Raw genomic sequence first — 12,500 nt, forward strand, 5'->3', positions numbered from 1 at the left:
CCTGTTGCCTTGAGGTTTTGTATATAAAGGAGAGTGTTCTATAACAATATAACTCAGTCAATTGCATTCTGCCTTTGAGTTCACAACCTTCACTCGGCACCGTCACATTGGTGACCCCGGAAGTCGACTCGCTCCCACTGCCTTCCACCCCCACCTCCCTCCCCCCTCCATCGTTTGTACAATGACGGACTCTTCTACAGCAGTTGGCGCTGCGGCCGCCCCATTGAAACTTTCACCGTTCGCCAGCGGAGAGGCGTTTGCTTGGTTTCAGCGCGCTGAAGTCCAGTTTCGTATCAGGGGCGTGACTCGCTCAACCACCAAAGCGGATTATGTTCTCGCGGCGATACCCGAGGACACCTTCCCAGAAATATCCGACTGGCTTTGTGAACAAGGAGACACCCCAATATCGTATGACGCCCTCAAAACATACCTTCTGCAGCAGTACTCGCCGTCACCAGCCGCCCGTATAGCAAAGCTTTTTCAGCTCTCGCAACAACCGTTGGGGGACCAAAGGGCTTCGCTTGCCCTCAGGGAAATGACCAGTATCGCTCGCCTTCAACCTGCCGCAGACGGCTCTCCTTGTGAGGTGAACCTACTTCGTGCCCTTTGGATACGCCGTTTACCCGAACCTGTACACGCTGCCATACCCGATATCGATAGTTTACCCATAAAGGACTTGATGACCAAAGCCGACGCCCTTATGGACAGCCACTTCAAGATCTCCATCAACGCCTCCACCCCTGACAACGAGGATGCCTATCAACGTCAACCGAAGCTGACATGAATGCCGTAGGACATACACGCCTACCCCGTGACGTGCCGAAGCGGCGACAAGGCCGCCCACCCCCCACCAATCGCTCGCGCCCCAACGAACGACTTCTACAGCCACTTACTACTTCCCATCCGCCGCAGTTTTGCTACTACCACTTCAGATTCGGGGCAACCGCGAAGAAATGTGCCAAGGATTGTCAGTGGCCAAAAAACGTGTAAGTAGGCCATCGCTTGTAGCGGTGGCCTCCCATGTTTCTAATCTTTTCTTTTTACAGGATGCAGGAACGGGCTTGCGATTTTTGGTAGACACGGGTGCTTGTCGTCCTTTTTTGCCAAGGAAACTCTTCAAGGCACAACGTAGTCTGTCTACATCTGCCGACGTCCGCTTGGTAACTGCCAATGGATCTGCGATACCCACCTACGGTTACGAGAACCTCACATTATCGTTCGGAAACGGTAAATTCTATTGGAAGTTTCTCGTTGCTGACGTCACAATGCCAATCCTCGGTGCGGATTTCCTCTCTCATTTCCACCTTCTGGTCGATGTCGCCCACCGACGATTGGTCAACGCAGACTCGTACTTGTCGACACCTCTTCAACCTGCCCCCTCTAACCTCGCTCTCCACATCAGCGCACCCACGGACGCCTAAGCCCACCTCCTCACGTCGTACCCGGAAGTTTTCCGTCCAGAACTTCGCCAAACGCCCACGGTTCCTGCCAAGCACGGTATCTATCACCATATCAAGACGATGGGACCCCCAGTCTTCGCAAAATTCAGACGTCTGGCACCGGAACGGTTGGCAGCCGCCTAATAGACGTTCGCCGAAATGGAGGAAATGGGCCTTTGTCAAAAGGCCTCCAGCCCATGGTCGTCACCCTTACACATCGTTCTGAAGAAAGACGGCTCCCTCCGTCCGTGCAGGGATTACAGGCGCCTGAACATGCGAACAGAACCGGATCACTGCCCGCTCCCAAACATTGCCGATGTGACCTCCTACCTGCACAAAGCGAAGGTTTTCTCTACGCTCGACCTCCTGAAGGGGTATTATCAGGTGCCTATGAACCCAGAAGACATCCCAAAGACCGCCATCACCACTCCGTTTGGTACATACACCTTCAATTACTCATGTTTTGGCCTTCGTAATGCTGGGGCAACGTTTCAATGTCTCATGAATGGCATCTTATGGGGCCTCCCTTTCTGTGTATGTTATGTGGACGACATACTTGTGTTCTCCTCCTCAAAAGAGGAACACCTCTGTTACCTGCGCATCGTGCTCGACCGCCTGCAACAAAACGGCCTTGTAGTCCGGTACGACAAGCGTACCTTTGGCGCCAACGAAGTGTCATTCTTAGGGCACCGTATCACTCCTGAAGGAGTCCATCCCCTCCCTGAGAAGGTAGCAGCCATTCAGAACTTCCCCGCGCCCTCGACCGTCAAAGCTCTGCAGGAATTTTTGGGCATGATCAACTATTATCACCGTTTTCTGCCAGCCATTGCCGCCACTCTTGCTCCCCTCTACGCCTCCCTCAAGGGCAAGCCAAAGGACCTGAAGTGGGGTCCCCTTCAAGAAGCAGCCTTCTGCAATGCAAAGAAGGCTCTATCAACTGCTGCGGCTCTCACTTTTCCTATCCCACACGCCCCTCTCCTTCTCTCCACCGATGCCAGCGACGTCGCTATTGGTGCAGTACTCGAGCAGGTGGTCAAAGGCTCGCCCCGCCCATTGGCCTTCTTCAGCAGAAAACTGTCCAAGGCAGAATCGGGTTATTCTACCTTCGATCGAGAATTTCTGGCGGTGCACTTGGCTGTCCGTCACTTTCGCCATTTCTTAGAAGGTACGCCCTTCGTCATTCGCACAGACCACATGCCTCTGGTGCATGCCTTCACTCGACAGTCTGACGCCTGGTCCGCCCGTCAACGCCGACATCTCTCCGCTGTGGCTGAATACAATTGCACCCTCCAATACGTCCCTGGGAAAATGAATCCCGTTGCCGATGCCCTGTCAAGAAACATGTTGGCTGCCGTTCAACTGGGATTGGATTACAACGCCCTGGCTGAAGCCCAACGACAGGATCCAGCGTATCAAGCTTGTAGGACATCCTGCACGTCCCTCCGTTGGGAAGACTTTCCCCTCGAAGACTCCAACACCACCCTCCTCTGTGACGTCAGTACTGGTAGACCGCGACCTTGGATTCCTGCTCCCATGCGCCGACAGGTGTTTGATTTCATTCACGGCCTTTCACATCCCTCGTGCCGTTCTACTGCACAGCTGCTGAAGGCGAAGTTCATTTGGTACAGCATTTCTAAGGATGCTAAGGATTGGGTCCGCGCCTGTACTTCTCGCCAAACTTCCAAAGTACATTGACACATGGATTCAGGAGTGGGCACCTTTCCTCAACCTCATCGTCGTTTCGCACACATTCACGTCGACGTTGTAGGCCCTCTACCCACATCACAAGGACATCGTTACCTTTTTACCGTCATCGACCGCTCCACTCGTTGGCCTGAAGCCATTCCCATGGAAACTGCAACGTCCGCCTCATGTACATCTGCCTTACTCTCTGGATGGATTTCAAGATTCGGTATCCCTGAGCATATTACTTCTGACAGGGGAACCACTTTCACCTCTCAATTGTGGACGTCATTAGCGAATCTCCTGGGCATCACCCTACATCAGACAACGGCCTACAACCCCGCTGCCAATGGAATGGTTGAACGTTTTCATCGCACCCTCAAAGCAGCTTTGATGTCCCGCTGCAGGGATTGCAACTGGTTTACTCAGCTTCCCTGGGTCCTCCTGGGACTAAGGACCACTCTTAAAGACGCCCTCGACGTCTCGGCAGCTGAAATGGTGTATGGCGACCCGTTGGTCGTCCCTGCCGAATTTTTTCCTTCTACAACCTCCTCCGACGAAATCAGCGCATACGTCACGTCGTGGGAGAATTTACTCCGTGCCGCCAGACTTACAAGCCCCCAGCAAAGCATCACATACCAACGGACTTGCACTCTGCAACGCACGTCTTCCTGCGCAACGACACTAGCAAGCCACCACTAACGTCCCCTTATACGGGCCCTTTCCTTGTGATCCGACGCAGTCCGAAAGCATTCCTACTAAACATTCGGGGCAAAGAAGACTGGGTCTCCATTGATCGTCTAAAACCTGCTTATCTTCTGCCAGATGACCCGCCTACAGTTTGCCTCTCCAGATCAGGGCGCCCTATTTAACATGTACAGTATGTCCTTTTTAGGGGGGGAGCCATGTACCAACCGTGTGTCACACAATTTTACATAATTCCTTTTGCATATATTATGCTTGTATCTTTGCTCTTCCCTTGCACTAAACGAACATGAAAATTCATGTCTGCTGTTTCCTCTGTAACATTGTCTGTCTTGTTAACTTGTTATGTCCTGTTGCCTTGAGGTTTTGTATATAAAGGAGAGTGTTCTATAACAATATAACTCAGTCAATTGCATCCTGCCTTTGAGTTCAAAACCTTCACTCGGCACCGTCACATAGCGTTTAATTACCAGGCATTTTCAGTGTTTACATATAAGAACAAATAGCGATTATTTACCAGGAATTTTCAGTGCTTATATATGAAAACGTGAAGTATGTACGACCCGGCATTTTCACTGTTTACATGTGACAACATGTAGCGTTTATTTACCATTTATTTACCAGACATTTTCTGTGTTTATATATGAGAACAAGTAGGATTTATTTACCAAGTATTTTCAATGTTTACATATAAAAACAAGTAGCATTTATTTCCTAGGCATTTTCAAATATTACATATGAGAACTAATGTAACATCGTGTATTTGCTAGGTTTTACAATGTTTTATTATCAGAGAGAGAGAGAGAGAGAGAGAGAGAGAGAGAGAGAGAGAGAGAGAGAGAGAGAGAGAGAGAGAGAGAGAGTAGCGTTTATTTCCAAGTACTTGTAGTGTTAACATCTGAAACAAGTAGCATTTATTCACCAGACATTTTCAGTGTTTACGCTTGAGAACTTCTTTTGTTCTTTGCCTACAGCTTTTCCCATTTCTTTATGAGGTACCATCATCTAGTCAGCCCTCTTCAACTCCCACTGTTCTGTACATATTGCTCTCTTATACCCTTTTCTTGCTACCCAAATTTTGGTCTTCCTATCATTATTCTGCCATCCAACTCCATGTTCATAGTCCTTTTTTCATGCTTGTTAGTCTTATCTGCTTATGCTGTGATCAAACCATTTAAGTCTTTTTTTCAAAATCTTTCTATGAAATGTCTAATACTTTGACTGGCCCCGTGATTAATTCATTCTTGATCTTATCTTTTTATTACAACACCCTACTTACACCTTAACATTCTCATCTCAGCCACTTCCATTATTCTTTCTTTTTCTTTTTTTTTATTAACCAAGTTTGTGCCCCAAAGATCATCGCTGGTCTAATAACACTTTTGTAAATCTTTCCTTTAACTTTTGCACTGATCTGCCAATCAAATTATTCCTGATGACTTTCTCCAATTCATCCATACGTACTGGCTTCTATGACTCACTTCCGCATCTAAATTTAAATTTTTACTTATAACAGAGCCAGCTTTTTTTTAAGAAATTGACCATCTAAATGTCTTCTTGGTCTAATTTCATTGATACCTGTCATTCCTCTCCACATGTCTACGTATTTTTATTTTTTTTTATTTTCACTTAATTTTCAATTTTCTACTCAGAAGTTCGACTCATCTTTCTACCTTGCGTTGGACACATTCTCTTGTTAGATCAGTTAGCATAATGTCATTAGCAAACATTGCATTTTAAGACACCTCTTTTCTAGCTTCTGATGACATAATATGCATCACAGTATCAAACAAATATGGCTAAGCTTTAACCTTAAACGTGTCTGTAGTTCCCTTCTAGCTTGTATGGTTGCCTTTTCATACATATCTTTCATTATTCTGATATATTTTTCAGAAACTTTTTTTCTCCTAAGCATCTCCACATTTCCTGCCTCGATACCTATCATACGCTTTTCTTTCCAGATAAAAAAATACCAATGCAGTCCCTTCTGTTACTCTATATTTCTCTACTGTCTGCCTTGGTGCCAGTATTGTATCAAATATGTCCTTGCTTGGCATAAAACCAAATTATTCTTCACTGTATTTCGGTTTCCATCCTCAGTCTTCCTCCTATGATCCTATCATATATCTTCATTGTAAGTATTTAAGTTATGAAATCCCACAGGATATGTATACCTTCCTCTCCTAGACACTTCTACATATCAGCTGGTATTCCATCTGATCCCACTGCTTTCCCCTTCTTCATTCTATCCAATGTATTCTTAACCTCTTCTCTGCTGATACCCTTCCATAAGAGTTTCAATCTCATATTATTATTCTGGGATTTTCTTCATTTAGTATCTCTTCAACATACACCTTTTATCTAGTTATTATATTTTCCTCTTTTGATACAACTCTTCCATTTTCGTCCTTGATCTGCCTGATATGTTTTTGATACTTTGATGATTTATCCCTGCTTTTAATTTGGTAACTAGTGTACTCTCTTTTGTACTCAGCTGTCTCTAATTTCTCATAGTTCTTATCCATTGCAATTGCATTTCCCTCTGCTAAGACCTTTTTATCTTCTTTATTTACAGTTTTCCAAGATATCCTATTTTCCTAAGATTGATATAGGTCATAGGCTACTCCTGCCTTTTTTTTTTTTTTTTTTTTTTTTTTTTGCTAACACACTTTTCATTACCGACCTTACAAGTGAGAACGTTTACATGCAAGGAGTAGTAACGTTTATTTACAAGGCATTTTCCGTCTTTACATGTGAGAACGAGTAGCATTCATTTGCTAGGTATTATCAGTGTTTACATGCAAGGAGTAGTAACGTTTATTTACTAGGCTTTTTCAGGGTTTACATATGATAACAAGCACGTTTATGTACAGAGCATTTTCAGTCTTTACATTTGAGAAAGAATAGTGGTTATTTCCGAAACATTTTCAGTGCTTACATTTGAGAACAAGCAGTGTTTATTTATCAGGCCTTTTCAATGTTTAAATGTGAAAACAAGTAGCGTTCATTTACCAACCATTTTAGAGTTTACATATGAGAACAAGTAGCGTTTATTGGCCAAATATTTTCTGTGTTTACATGGGAGAACAAAAGGAGTTAATTAACCAGGTATTTTCAGTGTTTACATGAGAGAACGAGTAGTGTTTATTTACCAGGCATCTTCTGTGTTTTCATTTGAGAAAAAGTAGTGCTTACTTGCAAAGCGTTTTCATTGTTTACTTATGAAAACAAGTAGCTTTTATTTTCCAAACCTTTTCTATGTTTACATGAGAAAACAGGTAGTGTTCATTTCCCACGTCTTTTCTCTGTTCACATATGAGAACAACTAGAGTTTATTTGCCTGGCAGTCTGTATTTACATGTGAGAACAAGTAGCATTCATTCACGATGCATTTTTTCTGTTCACATATGAGAAGAAGTTGCGTTTACTTGCCCAGTTATTTTTGTGTTCATATATGAAAACAAGTAGCGTTCATTTAATAGTAATTTTCAGTGTTTATACTGTAAGAACAAGTAGCATTTAATTACCAGATATTTTCAGTGTTGACTTGTGAGAACGAGCAGCGTTTATACACCAGGCATTTTCAGTGTTTACATTTGAGAATAAGTAGGTTTTATTTTCTAGACATTATCTATGTTTACATTTGAGAACCGGTAGCATTCATTTGCCATGTATTCTCTCTGTTCACAAGTGAGAACAAGTAGCGTTTATTTGCAGGCATTTTCTCTCTTTACATGTGAGAACAGGTAAAGTTTATTTGCCCGGTAATTTCTGTGTTTACACGTAAAAACAAGAAGCATTTATTTGCCAGTCATTTTCTCTGTTCGCATGTGAAAACAAGTAGCGTTTATTTGCAGGCAGTTTCTCTGTTTATATTTAAGAACAAGTAGAGTTCATTTGCCTGGTAATTTCTGTGTTCCCATGTGACAACAAATAGCATTCATTTACCGGGCATTTTCTCTGATCACATGTGAGAACAAGTAGCGTTTATTTGCCAGGCAATTTCTGTGTTCATATATAAGGATGTGTAGCGTTTATTTGCAGGCCATTTTCAATGTTTACATATGAAAACCAGCAGCGTTTCTATACCATTCGTTTCCTGTTTTAACATTTGAGAATAAGTAGTGCTTTTTTGCCAAGCATTTTCGGTGTTTACATGTAAGGAAGAGCGCGTTTATTTGTCAGGCATTTTCAGCGTTTACATCTGAGACCTACTAGCTTTTATTTGCCAGGTATTTTTATTATTTACATATGAGAAAATGTACCATTTTTTTATCAGGCCTTTTTAGTGTTTACATATCAGAACACGTAGTTTTCATTTACCCATTTTTTAGTGTTTATATATGAGAACAATTAACTTTTATTTACCATGTATTGTCACTGTATACATATGAGAACGAGCAGCTTTTATTTACCTGGTATTTAGTATTTACATATGAGAAAAAGTAGTATTTATTTACCAGGTATTTTTAGTGTTTACATATAAGAACAAGGAGAGTCTATTTGCCAGGTATTTCCTGTGTTTACATGTGTGAACAAGTAGTGCTTATTTTCTAGGCATTTACAGTGTTTAGATGTGAAAACATGTCACATTTATTTGCCAGTCATTTTCATTGTTAACTTGTGAGAACAAGAAGTGTTTATTTGGCTGGCACTTTTAGTGTTTACATATGAGAACAAGAAACTTTTATGTAGCCGCTATTTTCAGTGTTTTATGAGAGAAAAGTAGCATTTTTTTTACCAGTTATTTTCAGTGATTACATATGAGAACGTATAGTGTTTATTTGCCAAGGATTTTCAGGGTTTCCATAACAGTATAAATAACATTTATTTACCAGGGATTTTCAGACAGGTTAATTACGAGAAATAGAGCAGTTTCCATGTTAATGTCAGTGTGAAATAGAAGCATAATATGAGAAATACACTATATAGCTAAAGTGAAGGTCAATATTATACTTTACTTTATTATATTAGCATAGTATTCTTTTTTTGTACTCGCCCTTTTCTTAAGAATATTTTAAATGAGCTTTATAATGGTATTTTTAAAATCAAGCTTTAAAAACACTTATTCCACAAAGACCGTAGAGACAAAAGAAAAAATGAATAATGGAATTTTCTTTACAAAAACAAATATAAAAAAAAAAACCCTGATCGTTAACAATGCATAAAAAACTATTGCAAGTGGGGTAAAACAAATTTTTTTTTCTGTTATGATATTTTCATTGCATGGAAGGGAATGATAAATTATTTATTCTACAATGGCTTTCAAAATGAACCAATCCCTTTTTTTTTTCACTAAGGTCACGTCACTGATTATTTCTCACACAGCATAAGCAACTTCATAAATGCTTATTAACATAAAGATTTAAATTGATAGTAGTATTCATTATATTCATTCAATGAATTAGCTCTTTGTTATCTACTTTTCTTCAAATAGTGGTACCGATGTTAGGAAGAAAAACAAGTGTGATGAATAATGAATTCTTCCTTTGATATTTCCATGAAAAATTCATATAAAAGTGTAATATTTTCCAGATTTCAAATAGAATTCTGTATCTGATATTATAGTTTATTGCTTAAAAACTTATTTAATTCTTATGATTTAAAGCTAAGAAGAGAGTTACGCGTAGGAAGAAAGAAGACCCAATTTGACTAAAAGCTTTGGAACATGGCACCAAGAAATGTTTGCTTTACAAGATGAAAATGGAAATACTACCACCAATAGATTCTGAGTGATAAGAAATGTAGAAAATTTTCATGCAATATGATAGGTGAGGGATATAAGAAATAACTTTTTCAATAGAAATAAGGTAACACCTGTGCCAGTACCAAACGTGCCAATTGGAAAGGTGCCCAAAAAATTAAAAGGCATGAAAACAGGCAAAACAGGGTGAAATGATGGCCTAACAATTTATTTATTAATAGATAGAGGTGATGTCATTGTTGTAAAACTTGCTGAAATTTACATAAAATGTGTGTAAAAATGTTATATATCAGGCTTGAAAAAAGTTTATAATTATACTAATTCTCCTCCCCCCCCAAAAAAAATAAATAAGAATGAAAGACCTGAACGAATTGCTGTCCAATAAGTTTACTCTCCGTAATATACGAAATATTCACAAATTTCATATTAATCCGACTGGAAAGGCAGTTAGACAATAATCAACCAATAATCAATCAAAACTTCAGTAGTAATGAAAACACTTGAAAATCAAGGAATTGATTAATATGATATTAGAATGCTTAAAGATATCTATACATAGAGTAAGGAAATCATAAAAATTCATAAAGATAGTAATAAAATTCTGTTTGAGAAAGTTAGACAAGGAAATTCCATATCTCCCAGATCATTCACAGCATACGTATAGGTTTTGAGAAATTTAGATTGAGGAAATGTAGGAATTAATATTAATGGGTGATACCTTACCAACAAAAAATTTAAAGATGATATGCTATGACAGAAATCGCAAAAAATAACTGAAGGCCTGAAAATTAATATAAGTAAAACTACGATAATTTGAATGAAACTGATGATACAACAAATAAGGGCTATTTATGAAACTCCGGTGATTGTAGGACTTAGGACTTACAGTAAGTTTAGCTCCAAGACACAAGACTGAAAAAAAATGGATAAACATGTGATGAAGAGCTTTGATTAACAAGCTGATATTATGAAAAACAAAATCTCGCTTTCTTCAGGAAGAAAAGTATTTAAATCATATAAGTATATAACTTACGTGGGCGTTCATTAAATATTTATCCTGACCCAATTCCAAGAGACATAGACAGGCTAAAACTGAAAAAGCTATTAGTCTTTCTCTACATAGGCACCACCCAGAATTATGCATTTTCCCATCTTTTTATGAAACTCTGGAGAACTTTTTTGTAAAAGTCGGTGGGTTAAGCCTCAATCCATGACACCACCTTGGAGATCAGTGTGTTATTATTATTTTGGAGAACGTGTTCCTTCAAAATTAATTCATAATTGAGAATAGAGTTAGATGGTGCAAGGCCGGGAAAATATGAGGGCGCAGTAAGAAAGAATTTCATATCAACAAGAGTTTGCTTCTGTCTGGGCGATATTCGAGTTGTGGACTGAAGTACTGTCTTTCAGGAGTCGAACTCCACTGGTCAGCATGCCACACCTTTTGAGTTTGATGGATTCTAGTAATATATGCAGTAGTGAAACATAGTAAGAAACAATAATTGTGGTACCCTTGGCCAGGAAATCCATCATCAATACTCCATGCTTGTCCCAAAAGACGGTAAGAATGACCTTCCCTGCGAAGGATTGCACTCTTTCCTTCTTCGGAGGTGGTGAGTCAAAGTACTTCCTCTGCAGAGGCTGGACTTTAGTTTCAGGATAATAGTTATGGACCCCTGTTTTATCATGTGTGATAAATTAGTCAAGAAAGGGCTTCTTGGTTTTATTGACACATGCTCAAAAGAACCTTTGAGCAATACACTTACTCCTAGTTCTGAAAAGGAGTAAGGAGCCTGGGAATCCACCTTGCGACACCTTATACATGTGCACCATTATTATTATTATTATTATTATTTATTATTATTATTATTATTATTATTATTATTATTATTATTATTATTATTATTATTATTATTAATGATAATAATAATAATAATAATAATAATAATAATAATAATAATAATAATAATAATAATAATAATAATGTTGTTGAAGGGTAAAATTCGAATTAATGCTTAATATTGTATCAAATCATCGTAATGTATTATTCAAAGTATCTATTCAGGATATTTCTCTCATCAATACCTCTTGAGTTTTAGGGAGCTGAACTCAATATGGATATATTGTATATCGTGTATTAGATATTGTATATACATTGAAATAAAACTTGCAAAAGTTTTCTTCATACTTTTAATTATACTCAATATGCTTTGATTAGAAGCAATTCTGCAAAAGATGGAGTTTATGGCCACTATAAATTAATAACCATAATTATGCTAATTAACCATAACTAATCATAACTTTACAGAACTTATGTAAAAAATCACCCCACTTATGAATATGGTAATTTCAAATATGAAGGTAATAGAATTAGATTTATTACTCATCCGTTATGATTGGCGACTGAGATTTAATTCATTATATTTAAACATTATTTATTAGAAATTTCAAGGCCATTTATGATTAAAAGTAAGATTACGGAAAACTCTAAGAAGCATAAGATCATGAAAAACAATGCTTAAATCGTTTTTTAATGATGGGATAACAAGTTTTCAATATTAGTTAAGATTTACTTATTCATAATTTATTTTAGTTATTTCCCAATCTTAAGCTGCATTCATTATTTTATGAAACTAAAGACGAGAAAAAAAATTCTGACATTGAGTTTCAGTAACTAGGCTATATAGATACTCAAGGATAGTTGCGTAGATGTAAATTATTCAAACCTTTTTGACCTAATGTAAATTAAAAAAGACCTTGAAGACTCCTTCTGAGACATTACATACGCCAATGGCCGTGCTTTTCGAAGCTTTAGTTCTTATTTCCGACATTTCATTACTGCTGTGCAGCATTTTTTTTATTACAAATATAGTAAAAAGAAAGCGGTTTTCTGAACTGAATGTTTTGAAGAATTCTCTACAGTAAAGCATATAGGAAAGGCTAAATAATATAAGTGCAAGGGAAAATGA

This window comes from Palaemon carinicauda, chromosome 23 (genome assembly GCF_036898095.1).
Source record: "Palaemon carinicauda isolate YSFRI2023 chromosome 23, ASM3689809v2, whole genome shotgun sequence".
Classification (NCBI taxonomy): Eukaryota; Metazoa; Arthropoda; class Malacostraca; order Decapoda; family Palaemonidae; genus Palaemon; species Palaemon carinicauda.